The sequence below is a fragment of the Lissotriton helveticus genome, chromosome 3_1, assembly GCF_964261635.1.
Source record: "Lissotriton helveticus chromosome 3_1, aLisHel1.1, whole genome shotgun sequence".
In the NCBI taxonomy this organism is placed as follows: Eukaryota; Metazoa; Chordata; class Amphibia; order Caudata; family Salamandridae; genus Lissotriton; species Lissotriton helveticus.
Window position 1 is genome coordinate 1,647,157,738 of NC_136061.1, and position 18,215 is coordinate 1,647,175,952.

Sequence of the window (18,215 nt, forward strand, 5' to 3'; positions counted from 1 at the left end):
AGCTCTCTTATTTTGTGGTGATGTGACAGGTTTTATGTAGGACCAACCTCCTTGCTCCCACCTTCGTCATCCTAGCATTGTCCTTGAGATTGGGTGTTCTGGAGAAAAGCCCTACTGCCCCACCTGTTGTTGTCATAGGCAGACAAGGGTGATAGCCTCACATTTTGCCCACCCCCTTTAAGAGGAGGGTTATATCTCTGGCTTGACTGGGAATCCAGGAGAGATGGCATCCCTTGGATCGATTTCAGAGGAGGCCCGTGCCCTGTGTCCGGAGTGCATATGGGCTCACTTCACCTCCAATTTGTACAATCATCCCTGCCACCAGGGCTTGCTTGCATGGATATGAAGCATTGCTTCAAAACTTACAGTGGACTTATTGATGTGATGTATCCAAGAATTATGGGAGTGTTTGCCTCCCTCTGTAGCTGGAGCCCATGTGGAGGACTGGGAGAGTCCTGGGAAACCTTTGCAGGGATTAAGGAGTTACCTGTTACACAAATTCTCTCCTCTGGATCAGGAGGCAGTGAAACAGTACCTACTTTCCCAGAGTTGTCTACCAATGACCTGCACTAAGATATGTGTTTTTAACAAGCCTCAAAATACAAGGTTATTCAGGGCAGCAATAGCAACTATGATGTTAATGTTGACGCTGTGAAAAACACATTCTTTGACATTGCTAGAGCCATGTGAAAGCGAAAGGTGACCTTTGATCTACTCATGACACACAGGTCCCACAGAAAATGTATCATAGAAATATAAAAAGATGTGTTAAATCTGTTTGAGATTGTGTTCTATCTTGTGTTTTTCACTTGTTTCCTTACTTGTCCTATTGGCATGCCTTCTCATAGTTCCATGTGTGATGTCACATGGTTTCTCTGGATTCCTTGCCTGTGAGTTTGACCTAGAAGAAACTGCCCAGGGACTGAGCTGATAATCTCTGGGTCCTGGTGGGACACTGACTTCTACACCTGATTAGCTAACTACTATACTGATTTACAGGTAATAAATATTTCCACATATGTACCTGCCTGTGAAAAGTTGGGCTGGTATATGCTGACCACTAGTTATAGTGGGCACCTTGTACCAGTCCAAACAACCCTTGATGATGATTAGGTTAAAGACAACCTTTATTGAAAGCTATCCTAGTGGTAGCTATGGAGAGCAGCCTTCAGGCTAAGTCTCGAAGGAATGTAAAGCAGCTTATTTTACAAGTCTATAACCTCCTGAATAACCACATGAAAGGAGAACCACACAATGTATATATAAAATATATTAATGTATTACTAAACACTCTCTACTAACCTCTGTATGAGATTAGAGAACAAGGCACACAATATTACAGTACTAGAACGACAGTAAATAGCACAATACATAGGGGGCTCCAGGGGGAGACCGTACCATATACTAGGAAAGTGGTATAACAACCACGACTTGACTAGACACAGTGCCTAGAGCACGTAGAATCGCTGGGACCCCAAGGACCCACCCAAGGTCACAGGGGACCCACGGGGGACTCGTGCAGTGTGAGAACACAGCTGGGAACTCGGTACAATCCTATGGGAAAGTCGCGGTTGGAATTTTAAAGATTGAGGACACTTAGGAGAGGACTTTGAGCAAACCCTTTCAAACTTAGAACGTTCTAAGGCCAGCACCCATGTGAGCACCGGAGTACTTGTGTTACCTAACCCAGGGTAGCCGGTGCATAGGTGTCAAATGGTGTCGGGAATCTTCATCGTTTTCAATGGCGAGATGCTGCAAAGTGCTGCTGCCTTGAAGAGGAAAAGTGTCTGGTGTGATCCAAGCCTGGATCGAAGCTGAGAAGAACCTGAAAGCAGAGGGGACAGCATCTGGGTCACTTGCCAGTGACCAGGGGCTCTGTAGACGAATGCCCACCGATGTCGGGTGTTTCAGGTGAGAAGACGTGAAGCTTGAATCTGCAGCCACAGGGACCAGGAGAAGTTGACGATGACCAAAGTCTACAGGCGAGCAGTCCCACGAAGGATGTCGAGTGCTGGGGGGGGGGGGGCAGTGTCTGGATTTAACACCAACAAGCCTTGGCAACTGCAACCCATGCGGTCAGAGAAAAGATGCTTCGGTGAGGACCTCTAGAAAAAAACAGGGGTTATGCCCAAATCACCCTCCTATACATGAGCAAGGGACATCAAACGATGTGTATAAACAAAGAAGTAGTACAGAGGGATCAATTCAACATTTATTTACATACAAGGTACAAATAATTACCCTGATGTTGAATATGGTATTTTAAATCATTTATATTCACAAATCACAACACAAAATATATACGTGTCAAGTGACAAGGTGGGGCACAAAGAAAATTATAATACTAAAAATAATACATATACAGTAGGGACTATACAACAATGAAACACCCTAGCTTGCATTCATCTCTATATACAGTACAATATACCAGAATATACATACAACACATATACAATATATACACTACATACACAAAAGGATTCTTTTAAACAACACAAATATATATCCATATATACCCTAAAAAACACACAACATTTTTTCTCACAGTGTACACTCTTAAATCAAAGTGATACACTTCCAGGAAGTCTTAACAGCGCCAGATGTATACCACCCCTCACTAATTATTTATAGAGGCGCTTCGGTGAGGACCAGCAAGGTCCTGGAGACTCTCCAAGTGATGGAGAGTCAGAGCACATTTGGAGCAACCAGGGAAGCCCATTGAAAGTTAAAGTTTCCTTCTCAGGAATCCACAGGTCGACGGACCAGGGATAGCAAAGGGACCTCAAAACAAATCACAAAACACCAGCCCACGGAACACTTGTGGAGTGTAGGCCGGTAATCTTCAGCGGAATTACTGCTTGGGATCTGGACTACAAGTAGCCCAAAGCACAGTGGTCACTGGAAAGCAGATACGTCTGCAAATGTACACGGTGCCCAGTGGGTCGGGTTGCACGGTGCCCACGAGGGATACGGGTCTCAGGTTTGCTGAGCACACTAGTAGACCTCGGGATGCTTGGAAACCCACCTCCTGTGTTGCAAAAGTCTTCAGAGTTCTCAGGAGCTTCAGGGGTTGCAAACCGGCCAGATGTGTCTTTGGTGCCTGCTCAGCAGGGGTGTAACTCCTTTACTCCAAGGGAGATTCTTCAGTCATCTAGCGCAGTGTAGATCATCGAAGTACTTAGTTTCTGTAGCAGAGTTTTGTCCAGCCCCAATACACTTAAGCCTGTCTGGGAGGTGGTTACACCTCCCTGTGACAGGAAACCTATTGTTCAGCCTCCCCTGCCGGAGTTTTGTCCAGCAGCAGGAGGGCAGACTCGTGTCTGTGGCTGGCAGAAAGCATCTTGTGATGCCATGGTCGAGAAAGCTGGTACCGGGTATACCGGTACTGTCATATTTCTCCCTCTAGGAGGGTGGAATCATACCTCCCACACCAGTTACTGGTGTGGAGGTATGATTCCAAGGTGCTTGACACCAAACACAACAGTTTTCTGTGCCACTGTTTTAAAGTCAGAATTTACCGCAAGGTATGGCTGCATCACAGAACAACCCCGGAGAATAGATTTAGAAGGCTGCAGAGGGGCCCTGCTCATGCATGGGCACCCTCTCACATAAAACCAAGCACCCTGCCTTCAGGATTGAGAAGGCCTGCCATAGGGGTGACTGATAGGTTTATATGTGCAGTGATAAGGTAGATATAGTAAACCTATATTTAAGTAAGGGGTGCATTCACCACCATACAAAGGTTGCAGTAGCAGACCTGTGGTGTCAATTCGAGTGGCCTCTTAGGGTTAGCACAATACATGCTGCAGCCCCTGGGAGGCCTCTGGGGTACCTATGTCCTAAGTACATAGTATACCATATACTAGGGACTTATAAGGGTACCTCAGGATCCAATCTGGAGTGTACCTAAAGTACATGCAATCAGTGTTTGGAGAAAGCAGTTAGGCTGGGGTCCTGAATAGGAGGATCCCAGCCAGACTAAGTCGAAAACAGTGAAACATCAGCAAAAAGTGGGGGTAACTATAAGAAGCAGATCCTACTCCCTTACACTGCCCGTTTCCAGAGGCCTTTAGCTGCATCCACTTATCTTAAGTTGCAACACTGATTTTGTGGATGGGATCAAGTGACAGACACAAGATACAACACAGCTCTCTCCTTTAGCAATAACCAAAAGAACAATGAACCCTATTTTTCAAAAGAAAACACACAGTAATTGAACGACTATTCAAACAAATGGAGTCCATACACTCAAGCTAAATCTGCCTCCACCTAACCCTTCTCAAGAACAACACTCTCATACTGTCTCAGGTAGTTGCGCCCAGCTTGACACTCTTAATGAAGAAGAAAAGAAACTGATTCTCTGCCTAGTGGCCTATTCCCAAGCACAGAGCCACCCCTGTAATATAGCCTTTCTTCATTCTGCATATCCACACCTCTCTCTACGTTCAGCGAGTAGATCAACATTCTGCAGCACTGTAACAGGGAAATGACAACACTCATGCACCCACACATACTCCAACCAAATCGGAAGAAGATAGCCATAGCTAGTGATAATCACCATCTGAGCAGCCACACAGAAAGAATGAAAAGACCAGCATTGCCTGCGAAGCCCAGTCAATAAATTGGCGAGTTGGCCATGCAGCGAGTGCAAGGTAAATAGTTTTATTTATTTAATTACTTACTTTACTCCTGTCTGTCGTATGTCTGAGTCCACTACCCCCCGCACCCCCATCCCCCCCACCACCCAGCAACACTCCCTCTGCGAGCCGCCACTGGAGAAGGTGATCATTATAACTAGTGTCATTTCTAGAAGAGAAGTTAATATACAGAAAGAATTGTCTCATCATAGTCAAAAAAATTGCAAAACGTCTTCTATAAGTGACACCAGCCGTAGAAGTCCTGCAGACTTTACATGCATGTGCTCTGTAGCAACCACAAACACCCATACAATGTGAGGAGGCATCAGACATCAATGGTGTATGGGTGCCAGACATGATCCAGTACATGCCAGAAAAAGTAGAATTGCAGATGGTGAAGGTGCAGGAGCAGGGTAGTTGTCTGACAGAAACACAGTACCAAGCGACAAGAGAAATCATTAAAATGAAAAACATTGTTATTCTTTTTCTGAAATTTCTGTGCTTGAAAAAATATTTTCGGATTGGAATAGAGATGTAAATCTTCATGGTTGTATCTTTGAATAAACGGAAAAAGAAACATTTGTCACTTCACCAAGTAGAGCTTATGTGTATTTGGATTAAACAATAATGATGTTCTCAAAAACGTACCTTAGATATAATTGTTTGATATGTGCGATCTGCGTAATCTTCCTTCAGCTGCTTTTGCTGTATCATGTCTAGTGGAAGAACGATAGTCTTTCTTAACATCTGAATTATGGTCGTCATTGTCCATTGGAAGGACTTTTTGGGAGCTATGTTATGAAGCACAGAACCACAGGTAAATATTTTATAAGACGTCTCAGAACTAATGCAGTGCCCCCACTGATTGTGAAGTCATCTGAATCTACCTTTCCACAGGCCATATCTTTATTAAACCTCAGCCCTCTTATGCCTTTGTGCTAAGTTGTACCTTCCCGGGGCGGCAACGTCGCCCCACTGCTCTGTGAGCAGGTGAAAAACGAAAAATAAAATAATAGCGCATTGTTATTATCATTTTATTTTTCCATCCTTGCTCAGCTGGTATGGGGCCGGGCTGGCCTGTGTCAGAGGAACAGGTGGAGGAGTGGTGGCACTCTCCTATGTGTGCACGAATGTTTGGCTGGCCGTCTCGGGCTGGCCAAACAGTCTTGCGCACTTTGCATGTTCTCCACCCAGGCTGCATTACTCCCTGGGTGGAGAACATGCCCAGGCTCCTACTCCCTCTCTGAGTGCCGAACCATGGCGCTCATACCAATCACAATGCTGCTTTAAGCAGTGTCATGGTTAGCTAGGGAAGTCTGGAAGCCTGGGTGCTTCCTGGAGTGCTGGAAGCGGGTCAAGAGGACCGAGAGACGGCGGCGGCACACAGTTAAGTGTTTTTATTTTTTATTTGCATTCCCTTCCCCGGTCCCCCATCTCCCCTCACCCCTCGACCCGCCCCCCCCCCCACACCATTAGGTAGCAGCCACTACTCGTACCTTCCCGCCCTTGTTGTAACAGGATTCAGAAAAGGAGTCTTTAGCAAGGAGGTATGAAATATGCACTGTCACCCAAAGCAGTAGCATATTATGCTTAGCCTTGAGTTACTTTACATAGGTGTAATAAATTAAAGACACAACTAAATGTTATTACCCCAAATGAGCCAGTCAAAATAGTGGGTCTTAACTTTTTGATTTCTATGGACCCCTACCTAATCATTACTGAAATCCGGGGACCCTCACTGAAATATTAAATGTAAACTCTCCCCCCTCATCCCCCATCTGCCACCCTTCAACTGGGTCATTGTTGCAATCTGGGGACCCTGGCCTAAGCAGTTTTGATTAATTGAACTTAAAAACAACACACACAATTACAACTACAGAAACAAGCTTTCATCAAATAAATACACAAATGATGAAATATTTTATTTACTTCACAATCCAAATAACTGACTAATATCCACCACTCCAATTACTTTCATATTTCACTATACTAATTCACCACTAATCCTTTATGGGTTCCAAGGTAGCAGCTTCTCGCCAGAAAATGCGCTTCAACACCCCATCAGGGGTAACAAGCGCTATTTAAATGCAAACCTTTTTCCCTCTTCTATCCCTCCGCTATCCTTCTGAATCCAAATAACGGACTAACCTCTCCACCACTCAAATTACCTTCATATTTTACGTAACTAATTCAAAACGAATCTTTCTTGGGTTGCGGATTAGCGTGCTACTCGCCAAATAAAGTGCTTCAAAAACCCCATCAGGGGTAACAAGCGGTACATAAATGCAAACCTTTTTCCCTCTTCTATACCTCTGCTATCCTTCTGAATCCAAATAACTGACTAACCTATCCACCACTCAAATTGTTTTCATATTTCACTATACTAATTCAATACTAATTCTTCTTGGGTTCTGGAGCAGCGTGCTACTCGCTGAAAAAGCGCTTTGACGCCTCATCAGGGGTAGTAAGCGCTATATAAATGCAATTACAATGCAATACAATGTTTAAGATTGTGGTACAAAAACTCTGTTGCAACAGGTGGTCATATATGAGCATATGTACCACCTGTGCACCCTATAACCTGAGCAAACTGCATAGTCTTGAAAAAAATATAGTTTTGTGTTGTTCAGATGCTGAGCTGTGATGGGAAAGTTGATGTGCACATTTCATCTTAATATCATAGTCTTAAATAAAGTATGGAAAAATCTGATTGAAATACTGTGTGACACCCCACCTGCTGTAGTAACCTCTCCTTGGTAACTTTCAGAATCCAAAACATGCAGTAGACATAGACCCTGCACATGTGGTGTGTCAGCCTCCTCAGTACAGTGCCTAAATCCGTTGTAGAAAAAAGAATCTGCCTGCTCAACCTATACTTTAGATATATGTCCCCTAACTCTAAAAATATTCTCTCATTTCTTCTCTTCCTGTGCTATGCAGCCAAGATCCTCATTCACCTGGTTATTGCTTAAAGTGAAGTACTTTTAGAGAAACACGTTTGTTTTATGGTCCACCTTTTATAGTTTTCACTTGCTTACTACACGCTTCTACTAGGTGGTACTTGGTGAGTGGAAGAGCATTTTTTGTGCTAATTTTCGCTAATTGCAAATGTTGCATATGTAGCATTTGTGAATTGCAATTTGATAATCGCAGTTTGGGAATCACATATTTTTCCTTTGTAGTGATTCAATAATAATTTGGTTCACAATTACATTTTTGATAATAAGCTTTTTTTTGGGGGGGGGAATCATTCTCTCAGATATGGTCTTTTTACATTTGCTAACCATTAGCTTAGCAAATATCAAAATATTGGACGTCTGGCCAAAGTCGGGTAACCAGTTTAGTAACTTTAATCCAGTTTTCCTGTGCATTGCTTTTCTTCTTCCCTTGAATTCAGGCATGCTCCCTTCCTCGTAGCCCTTGACGACCGCCTAACACTAAATCAGAAACACACTCCACCTACTTCGCATTCAAAATACTTCAGACATTGCCATCAGATAACGCAATGACATACTTTTCAATTCTTACCACAAGCACAGAGCCTGAGAATTAGGGCAGTCCTTTTTGACCATCTTTTTGACAAATGTTTGGGTCCAAACCCAAACATTTGTGTATGGGTTCGGACCCAAACACAATAGATGGCATACAAAGTGCACTCACCCCATCACCATTTTCTCCCCTCCTCTCAATAAAGACACCTGAGTCTTGTTTGGTTTTCGCAGTGTGTACATTTTTATTAAAATACATTTCCAGGCCAATTACTCCATTGGCCTCTTTTATTTATTGTAAACTCTTTAAAACTTGTTTATCAACATCACAGTATTCAAATACTCACACGTATATACATAGTCATTCTATTTACAGCCCGTTCTCCAACGGGGCTTTGCTTGACCTTCGAGCTGTGCCAGCAGGCCACAACCAAGTTAGCCTGCTCTCTTTAAGTTAACCGCCCTCCGGTCAACAGAGCCGCAGGTAAATAATCTGCCACCACTTGTGGCAACCAACGGCTTCCAGGGTAGGGCTAGAGAATCCAGGGCCACCAGCAGGTCAGCCCCAAATCTCCCGCCAGCCCAGAGCCCATGATGATTTTAAAACCTGTTCTAGGGTAAAAAATGGCACTGACCAAAGGAGTCCCTGTGATACCTCTTGTCCAGGACCCCGCCACAGGGCGAGGCGCTTACTGGCGGACTCGACCTCCCCCCCCCTGCACTCAAGAGCTTCCGAGATGGCCCCTAGTATGGTTTGTATGAAAAGTTCATTGCCCACTTCCGACAGGTGCACTCCGTCCGTAGCGTATAGCTCCGGCCTTGACGTGTGTATTAATTTGTGCCTAATGGTACGAATGCTCGATTTTTGAAGAATTTCCGCAACTGACTTATTTAACCTTTTCACCCACTTATTCACTGCTTTTGGAGGCGCGCCCCGTGCCCATGTCTTTCTTGGAATTACTTCGGACCATAGCATGATCGCATTCGGCAACATATTCCTGATTGCTGCCAGGGCCGTGAACAATGACTATGGGGGCACGCTACGATACTCAAAGTAATTGCGGGCGAACGTAACGCTCATTACACGCTGACTTCCAACAACCTAATCTCTTAATAGTTTCCTCTGGGAGCCCCAGGCCTGCCGCTGTAGTTGCTGCCCTGATACGGAATGAATGGGATGTGAAGTCAGTTAAGGCTACGCCCATCCTAGTCAATGCCAGCTTAACCACCCTTGTGAACTGAAATCTGGTGAGGGGTAAACCGTCCTTATGCAACAGGACTCTGTCGTCGCCCCCTTGCGGCCTCATTTGCAAGAATTCCTCTGTTAGTCTTACCGGACAGTATGTCACCCCTGCTACCCTGCCTAATTGCAACCATATCCCCTTACCCAATGGGTCTGTCTTTGATCTCCGGACCCTAACTCTCAGGACGTCCCCTGCCACAATCAAGTCCCCGCACCTTATGCCCCCTTCCTTATCTGCTTTAGAGGCAGGGAGCAATTCCGATATCCTGAGTGCCCCACAAAAAGCTAGTACGTAGGCTACCCTGAATAACTGAGTTTCGTATGGGGAGAAGCAAATCTTGGGCAGAGTCTCCAGGATATTTACCAGCCTGCTCACGTCTATGGGTCTTCTTGAATCCTTCACCCCCGGGGTTAAACGTTCCCATCCCTTCACAGCTCTCCTCACTCTCTGGTCCTTTGTTGGGTCTGCCCCCTTAAGCCAGCATAGAATGCCATTGCCGACAGTTGTCTTTTCATCATCGCCACTGATTTCCCGCTAGCTCTCTGGTGCACTATGAAGCCCAGGACACTCAGGGGTGAGAATGTCTCAACTACACCCGCCCCTTGTAAGTAATCTTGATAAAGCTGCCACGACCTCTCATACATACTCTTAGTCTTGGGGGCCAGGGATGCTGTTATCAACTCAGGGGCTGCGGGGCACCAAGCTTCCATAGCCCCGCCGGGAAGTTCGTCATCTCTCTGTCTGCTTGCGACCAGTGTGTGCGGAATTCTGCCAACTTAAAACGGGACAAGGCGTCAGCGGCTTGGGTGTCTACCCCAGGAACATGCTTTGCAGTAAAATGTACATTGCGACGCAGACATTGCAACACTAATTCTTTCAATAGGCGCAACACCCATGTGCACGTTGCTCTCTGATTGTTAATCGCCATCACCACTGACATGCTGTCCGACCAGAAAACAATGTGCCTGTTTGCGAGCATATTTCCCCACAGGTGCAATGCCACAACTATGGGAAACAGTTCTAAGAAAGTAACATTGCGTGTCAGACCCTGTCGTGACCATTCTTCCGGCCAATGCTGCATGCACCACTTGTGACCCAAAACTGCCCCGAAGCCTACGCTACCTGCCGCATCAGTGAACAATTCAAGGTCTGCGTTCGAGGAACTCGGTCTACGCCATATCACGGACCCATTAAAGTTCTCTAAGAAATCCTTCCAAATGTTTAGGTCATTCCTCACTTCCGCTGACAGCCTAACTCTATGATGTTTAGGCCGCAGCCCAGACATTGCCCTTGCTATGCTCCTAGAGAAGGCCCTGCCCATTGGTATGACTCTCAAGGCAAAGTTCAGTTGTCCTACTAAGACTTGTAGCTGGTGTAATGTGACCTTCCTTGTCCCCAAACAGGTGTCAATAGCATCCTTGAAGGCAGACACCTTCGACCTGGGTAGCCTGCAAACCTCTTCTCTAGTGTCGATTTCAATGCCTAGGAATGTTAAACATGTAGTTGGCCCTTCAGTTTTTTCCGCTGCCAGTGGTACTCCCAGGGCTTTTGCCAGGTGCTGGAAGCCCAGCAGGACCTTCCTGCATGACTGCGAACCCTGGGGACCCATGAATAAAAAGTCATCTAGATAGTGTACTACTGCATGGGATTTGTCTGTAGAGAGAAATTGCTCCACCGCCCATTCTAAAAACCTGGCAAAAGACTCAAATACTGCGCAAGCAATTGAACAGCCCATGGGCATGCAAAGGTCAATGAAATAATCTCCTCTGAAGGTGAAACCCAAGAACTTAGTATCCTCCGGGTGCACTGGCAGGAGCCTAAATGCCGCCTCGATACGGACTTGGCCATTAAGGCCCCTTCCCCCATGGCCTGCAACTTTTGGATTGCGGTGTCAAACGTTGTGTAGTGCACCGTGCATAAGTCTGGATCGAGCTTGTTATTAACGGATTGGCCAGGGGGGCTAGACAAATTGTGTATCAGGCGAAATTTCCCTTTCTCTCTTTTAGGTACTAACCCCAGTGGAGAGCAGACAAGATCAGGTTTCAGCAATTGTTTGAAGGGACCCGCTACCCTACCCAAGGCAACTTCTTTCATTATTTTCTCTTCAGCTGTTTCCATGTTCTGCAGCACTGAGCTCTGGTTGCGCGGGGGGACATTGGCGGGAGTAGCTAAAGACGGGATACGGAAACCATACATAAAACCATTGTGTAGAAACTGAGCATCTTGTAGCTTGTCATACTTGCTAAGGAGGTGTGTCAGCACATGAGTCTTAATGGGAGTTGGCAGATTTTTCGGATGTCTGAGGGGGCCGCCCTTTAGCTGCAGCCTGGGCCGGCTGTTCTTTTGGTCTTCCTGACTTCTTAAAGCATCTGACCTCTGGATGTGATGGACCCCCACAGAAGGAGCAGCAATGCTTGAATCTACACGTAGTCCCTCTGGTGCACTCATTCTTGTTATACAGCCAGCAGGCCTGCTTTTTATCTCCTTCCCCCCTGTCGCTCCGAAAGGGCTGGTTGTGTGAAGGGTAACTAGTCTTGGTCACCGGTGCAGAGGAATGAAACACCGCATACCATACGTTAATCTCGCGTTGGTCCCATGCTATGTTGGGGTGTACTGCCTTCATTTGCCTGAACTTAGTGTCATATTGTAACCACCCTGTGCCTGGGAACTCTGAGGCTGCCCCATGTATCAAAGATATGTAACTGATTATCTGAGGGGCCAACGCGGGGTACCTCTCTACCATGATAGCATCGTAAATGGCGAATCCTGTAATCCAATTCTTTATAGACCAGTCAACCCATAACTTTTTCTGCTTGTACTCGCCTTCCTTACCTACCCTAGCCTTACCTGGAACCACACCTGCATTGATGAGATTGAATACGTCAATAAATTCTCCCTTTAGAATCTTTTCTTTGGTGTCTGAGGTTACATGCCACGTGATCTCCGCAGATGGCGATAGAGTCATGGACGAGGAACCGTAAATTAAAGGGCTGTAAGCTAATGACGGCTGCCCTGTCGACACCGGTCCTCCCTGAATCTGATTAACTGCTGGCCCTGCCACATTTCCACTGGTGTTTGCTGTTTGCCCCCGAGGGGACAAAGTTACTACATTTGTGGATGGACCCATCGCCACCGGTCCTACAAATCCAGGGTAAGCTGTGGAGAGTACCATTGCGCTAGCAGGGCAATTACTAATTGCCTGCCCGTGTGAAGTTGTCGCTAGTACACCTGGGGATTGCGCTACCCCCCCAGACTGCACCCAGACTTGTGCTATTCCGCTACCCGGCTGTGCTACCACTGGGGGTAAGGATGCTTGTGCACAGGGCGCCTCCGCATTTGCGACGGGCGCCGCCCCTGACTGCGTAATGTTAGACTGAGTGTTGCTTCCCCCGACTGCGCCTGAATGAGGGATACTGTTTTCTTTGGTTGTGTTAGGAATCAAGTCTATAGTTTCGAGCACCTCTTTCTCACCTGAGGATGCTGATTGGGACTCGACTGCCCTGGGCCGCTTTTCTTTCGAAGCCTCTTTAAACCTTTCCGGTGTGCGCCGAGCTCGCTTGCCTCGCCCTCTTTCTTCCTGGGAATGCGCTCTTGCCCCTTCTCTCATTTTCTTTAACGCCCAATCGCCGCCTTTTTCCTTTGTAAACTCCAGCAGCTCCGTCAAGGCCAGGTAGTCATCTCTTTTGACTACAAACAACAACCAATATGTCTAGGGTTCAAGGGAAGTATTTAAAGACCAGAGCACAGTTATACCCCCCACACAAGTATTCAGGAACAACAAATAACTGTGGGTCTAAAAAGTGAGCTCAAAACATGCTACGTGTTGCTGGCTATGTGTCTGCTACTACTGAAACGATAGAAGACAGACTGGACAGTTAACCACTGTGAAAAATGTCCATCAGTTACGCAATTTTGGGCACCCAGTACATCATTTGGTCTACTCCACAGTAGTTTCACCACCACTCTATCTCCATAGATGTATATTGGGGATACAGAGTGATGGGTGGATGTCTGGTAGATTGAGTTTATTCGTAACTGTGAGCAGTGCACAAAAAATGAGTGTGATGAAAATTATAAGTGTAAAATTGGATGGTGCATACAATTATTACTTTATTCTGGAGTCATGCACCTCCAAAGTTAAAAACAATAGTGCAAAGAAGTCAGGTGGTTCAAGCAAATACCTTCTGACTGGGCTATCTGGTCGACATGTTTCTGCGGTTACTGGTCAATCTTTATACCATCCGCTTCCTCAGGACCCATAAACTTAATTGCTACTGCTAAATTAGTGAATGTGAAAAACAGGACATTTGTGAATGAAAAAAGTGTCACCTGTACACTTCCATATTTCTCCTGTGAGTATCCGTTTATGCCAAAAGCCAGCGAATCCACATGTAATGAAAACACAAACAATCATAGCACTTACGTTAGTTCATGCTATACAAAACATTATTATACAAATTATTCTAATACTGCATCTGGGTCAAATGACCCTAGTGTGTATAACCTTGTCAGCGTAATCCAAGTCTCACCTTAATTTTTAAGGGAAAAGGCCTCACCTCACCTGGCAAACAGCTCAGGAAAATGAAGCACCGCTCTAAAGTGCAGAGAAATATATACAAAAGTCAGTGTAAAAAGACAGTGCCTGGCAAACGCAGAGTCACCACCTAAAGGATGCCAGACAGCACCCAGTAGGGGTCAGTTGTCTTATCATTGTTCGTAAATAAGGCATATTTTCCAGCATATTTTAAGCATATTTTTAAGCATACTTTAAGCATTCGGGATAAATTGCCATCACGTGTCTATCGTTATTACCTTTAGGAGCAAACCCATAGAGGTTAATCGTCTTATCAGTAATCTCAATTCTGGCACATGTAAAAGCCTGGGGCATTCAAGAAATTAACACCACGTAGTGCTTATATAACAGAAGGTGGTGATATTGCCGAAAAACACTAAGCGTCTTCAAGCATTGAACGTCTCTAGTCATTGACACAGACAGTTACATACAACAACACGTAGCATGTTTTGAGCTCATTTCCACAACAGCTATTCAGGTCACACAACCGGGTAGTTATCTGCCTTGTAAACTTAACTCTTTACTCGCTATGAGGTGCGCGATAGACCCTTCGTGTGGAAATGGTTGGTCTGCGCTTTCTTGACACAGCGCGTCTGATCCGGTGAAAACATATTGTATGTAACTGTCTGTGTCAATGACTAGAGACGTTCAATGCTTGAAGACGCTTAGTGTTTTTCGGCAATATCACCACCTTCTGTTATATAAGCACTACGTGGTGTTAATTTCTTGAATGCCCCAGGCTTTTACATGTGCCAGAATTGAGATTACTGATAAGACGATTAACCTCTATGGGTTTGCTCCTAAAGGTAATAACGATAGACACGTGATGGCAATTTATCCCGAATGCTTAAAGTATGCTTAAAAATATGCTTAAAGTATGCTGGAAAATATGCCTTATTTACGAACAATGATAAGACAACTGACCCCTACTGGGTGCTGTCTGGCATCCTTTAGGTGGTGACTCTGCGTTTGCCAGGCACTGTCTTTTTACACTGACTTTTGTATATATTTCTCTGCACTTTAGAGCGGTGCTTCATTTTCCTGAGCTGTTTGCCAGGTGAGGTGAGGCCTTTTCCCTTAAAAATTAAGGTGAGACTTGGATTACGCTGACAAGGTTATACACACTAGGGTCATTTGACCCAGATGCAGTATTAGAATAATTTGTATAATAATGTTTTGTATAGCATGAACTAACGTAAGTGCTATGATTGTTTGTGTTTTCATTACATGTGGATTCGCTGGCTTTTGGCATAAACGGACACTCACAGGAGAAATATGGAAGTGTACAGGTGACACTTTTTTCATTCACAAATGTCCTGTTTTTCACATTCACTAATTTAGCAGTAGCAATTAAGTTTATGGGTCCTGAGGAAGCGGAGGGTATAAAGATTGACCAGTAACCGCAGAAACATGTCGACCAGATAGCCCAGTCAGAAGGTATTTGCTTGAACCACCTGACTTCTTTGCACTATTGTTTTTAACTTTGGAGGTGCATGACTCCAGAATAAAGTAATAATTGTATGCACCATCCAATTTTACACTTATAATTTTCATCACACTCATTTTTTGTGCACTGCTCACAGTTACGAATAAACTCAATCTACCAGACATCCACCCATCACTCTGTATCCCCAATATACATCTATGGAGATAGAGTGGTGGTGAAACTACTGTGGAGTAGACCAAATGATGTACTGGGTGCCCAAAATTGCGTAACTGATGGACATTTTTCACAGTGGTTTACTGTCCAGTCTGTCCTCTATCGTTTCAGTAGTAGCAGACACATAGCCAGCAACACGTAGCATGTTTTGAGCTCACTTTTTAGACCCACAGTTATTTGTTGTTCCTGAGTCATCTCTTTTGGCCATGGCCCCCTTGCCCTTCGTTGGCCGTTTCGGCGGCATTCTGCACTTAATAGAATAGAAAAGTGTTAGACCTTCTTTTTAATGACAAAAGAAAACCCTTCCTGATTAGCCACCCATTTGTTACCTGGCGTCAAGATCCTTATTTCCATTAACAATTACAGCAAACACTGAGCACTCCGATTATGTACATGCATTGTTGGAGTTAAATATAAATCAGCAAATATGTTCTGTGATAGATGCTTTGTTGCTAACATGTGCTATGAACTAATGACGATGGCTACTAGGATGCCTCTCTTTCTCCGTTTCCTGAACTGAAGATATCCCTACTCTTAGGGTTGTGCTTCCCAGCGCGCCAAGCAGCATGCGGGCCAGGCAGGGAAAGTTCCCAACGAACAGGAGCATCCAGTAAAACATGCCCTCATTGATAAACTGCAAGGTAATTTTTGCCCTTTATAAAATTAGTATAATGAAAGATTCCATCGGTTGCTGTCGCGAAGCTGCTGCTGAGGCGAGGTTTTATATAGTGCTGATGTAAACTGCTAGGCGCTGCAGCCTGAAAGGCAAATTAACGGCGCTGATCTAACGTACTATACCAACTAATCTAAGGCCCTTGGGTTCACGGCATAAATATACAGCCTCGCGCCGGCGGAATGCATTTACTCTGCCAGTTATCCCGGGCAGCGGGCGACAGGCGCAGCCGTCAGGCCGGCAGAGGATGTAAACTGAAGGTTATCGCCCCGCGATCATGCACTCGAGGCGCTCACAATCATACCCGGACCCGATTCAGGCAAACTCTCACCCGCGGTGAACATTTTCCCGCATCTCTAAGCTCGCTCGCCTCAACCGTCCCACACACTATGCTGGTCACAATCACGTACACTCGCTCGCCCCGACCATCCCCACGCTCTACGCACGGATCACACATACACCTTCAACTCGCGCACCTTCAACTCATGCACGGATCACACCTACACCTTCCACACACTATCGCACTGCGAGGCCCACTCACCGGCGCCTGAAGTCGGATGACTTTCCACGCGCCCCGGCTGCCGCGACACGGTTCCACCAGGACTTCCTATGCGACGTCCGACTCTTGGGAGGCGAAGTGGACAAAGAGGGGGCGTAAACTGAGGCGCTGGCTTTTCAAGCCTCGCCCTCCCAAACTGCTTCCGGGTCACTCTGACCCTTTTCCCTGACGCACTTCCTGTTTACTACCGATATCCCTTCCGGGTCGCACGACCCGGAAGGGACCCCCTTACCTATGCGGCCCTTTGGCTGCCACTAACGGGGCCACGCCCCTTATGTGGGGTGGCCCCCTGCAATGCCCTTACTGTTGTCCTTCATTTTTTTTTCTCCCACTCAATGCCAACTTACTCCCCTCTATTCCAACGCTCAACCAAACCACCACTTTTGGGAATAATAGATCAAACGTTTCGAATGATGCACCTCAGTCTCTTCCTAAATCTTTAAGTCTTGTTTGTGATGCCACCTGCACTCCATTATCAGTAACAATTTCCATTGAAACTCCCTCTCTCAAATTTTTCTTCCAAGAATTCTATGACAACCCTTGTCTTTACAAGTAACAAAAAATTTGGTCTCAGGGCAACATGAAAAATAATCAATTGCAACCAATGCAGTCATTGCTCCTGTCCCTTGTTAAGTTAAGGACCAGTTATATGCATGGCTATTATTTTCTACCTCTCGGCCTTTCAACATCTTAAGAAGGATAAGTAGGGGTCTTCCGAGTCTTGTCATTCTAGGCACATCTAATACACTGTCTCAGCATTGTCTCAAAGTAGTTGTCTAGACGTGGCCCTCTAATGTCAGCCCTAACCATTCATCGCACTCATGCCTATGTGGCCCTCATGCACATGTCCAATATCCTTTCCCTCAGCCCCTTCGGCACCGCCACCAACTCTCGCCTGAAAAAATGCTATCTTGTCACGTCAGTTCCTTACCAACATTCTCGTAGCTCTGCTCTTCTTCACTGCCACTCTGTACCACAAACAATTGCAATGACCTTGCCCAAACATTTATCAGCCAAAAAAGACTGTGCCTACTCTTCTCAACAGACACACTTCAGTTTATCACACTCATTTCAGCCACTATGCATCCCTTCTTCAATTCACCCCACTTGTCCTTAACTAGGGGTAACTGAGATTAACTGAGTCACAGTAATATTTTAACCCCCTGGTACATGCTCCATCACCAAGTTGTGCTTCTTAGCAACGCGGGGAATCCCTTTATCTGGGGCCTTGGTGGTAAAAAGATCCACAAGAGGCCTGTGATCTGTTCTTGCCATAAACATGGTACCCAATGCATACTGCCTAAAGTCATTTATACCTAACCAAACACACTAATGCTTCCTTCTCAATTACAGTTTATTTGGCCTTTGCTGGTCCAAGCGC

At 45.5% G+C, this 18,215-nt stretch overlaps 1 protein-coding gene across 3 annotated transcripts in view; it reads left to right on the forward strand.

Moving 5' to 3' along the window:
- The window catches only part of CFAP221 (cilia and flagella associated protein 221), a 661,487-nt gene that overhangs the window by 200,565 nt on the left and 442,707 nt on the right, over positions 1 to 18,215 (forward strand). The window lies entirely within an intron of this gene.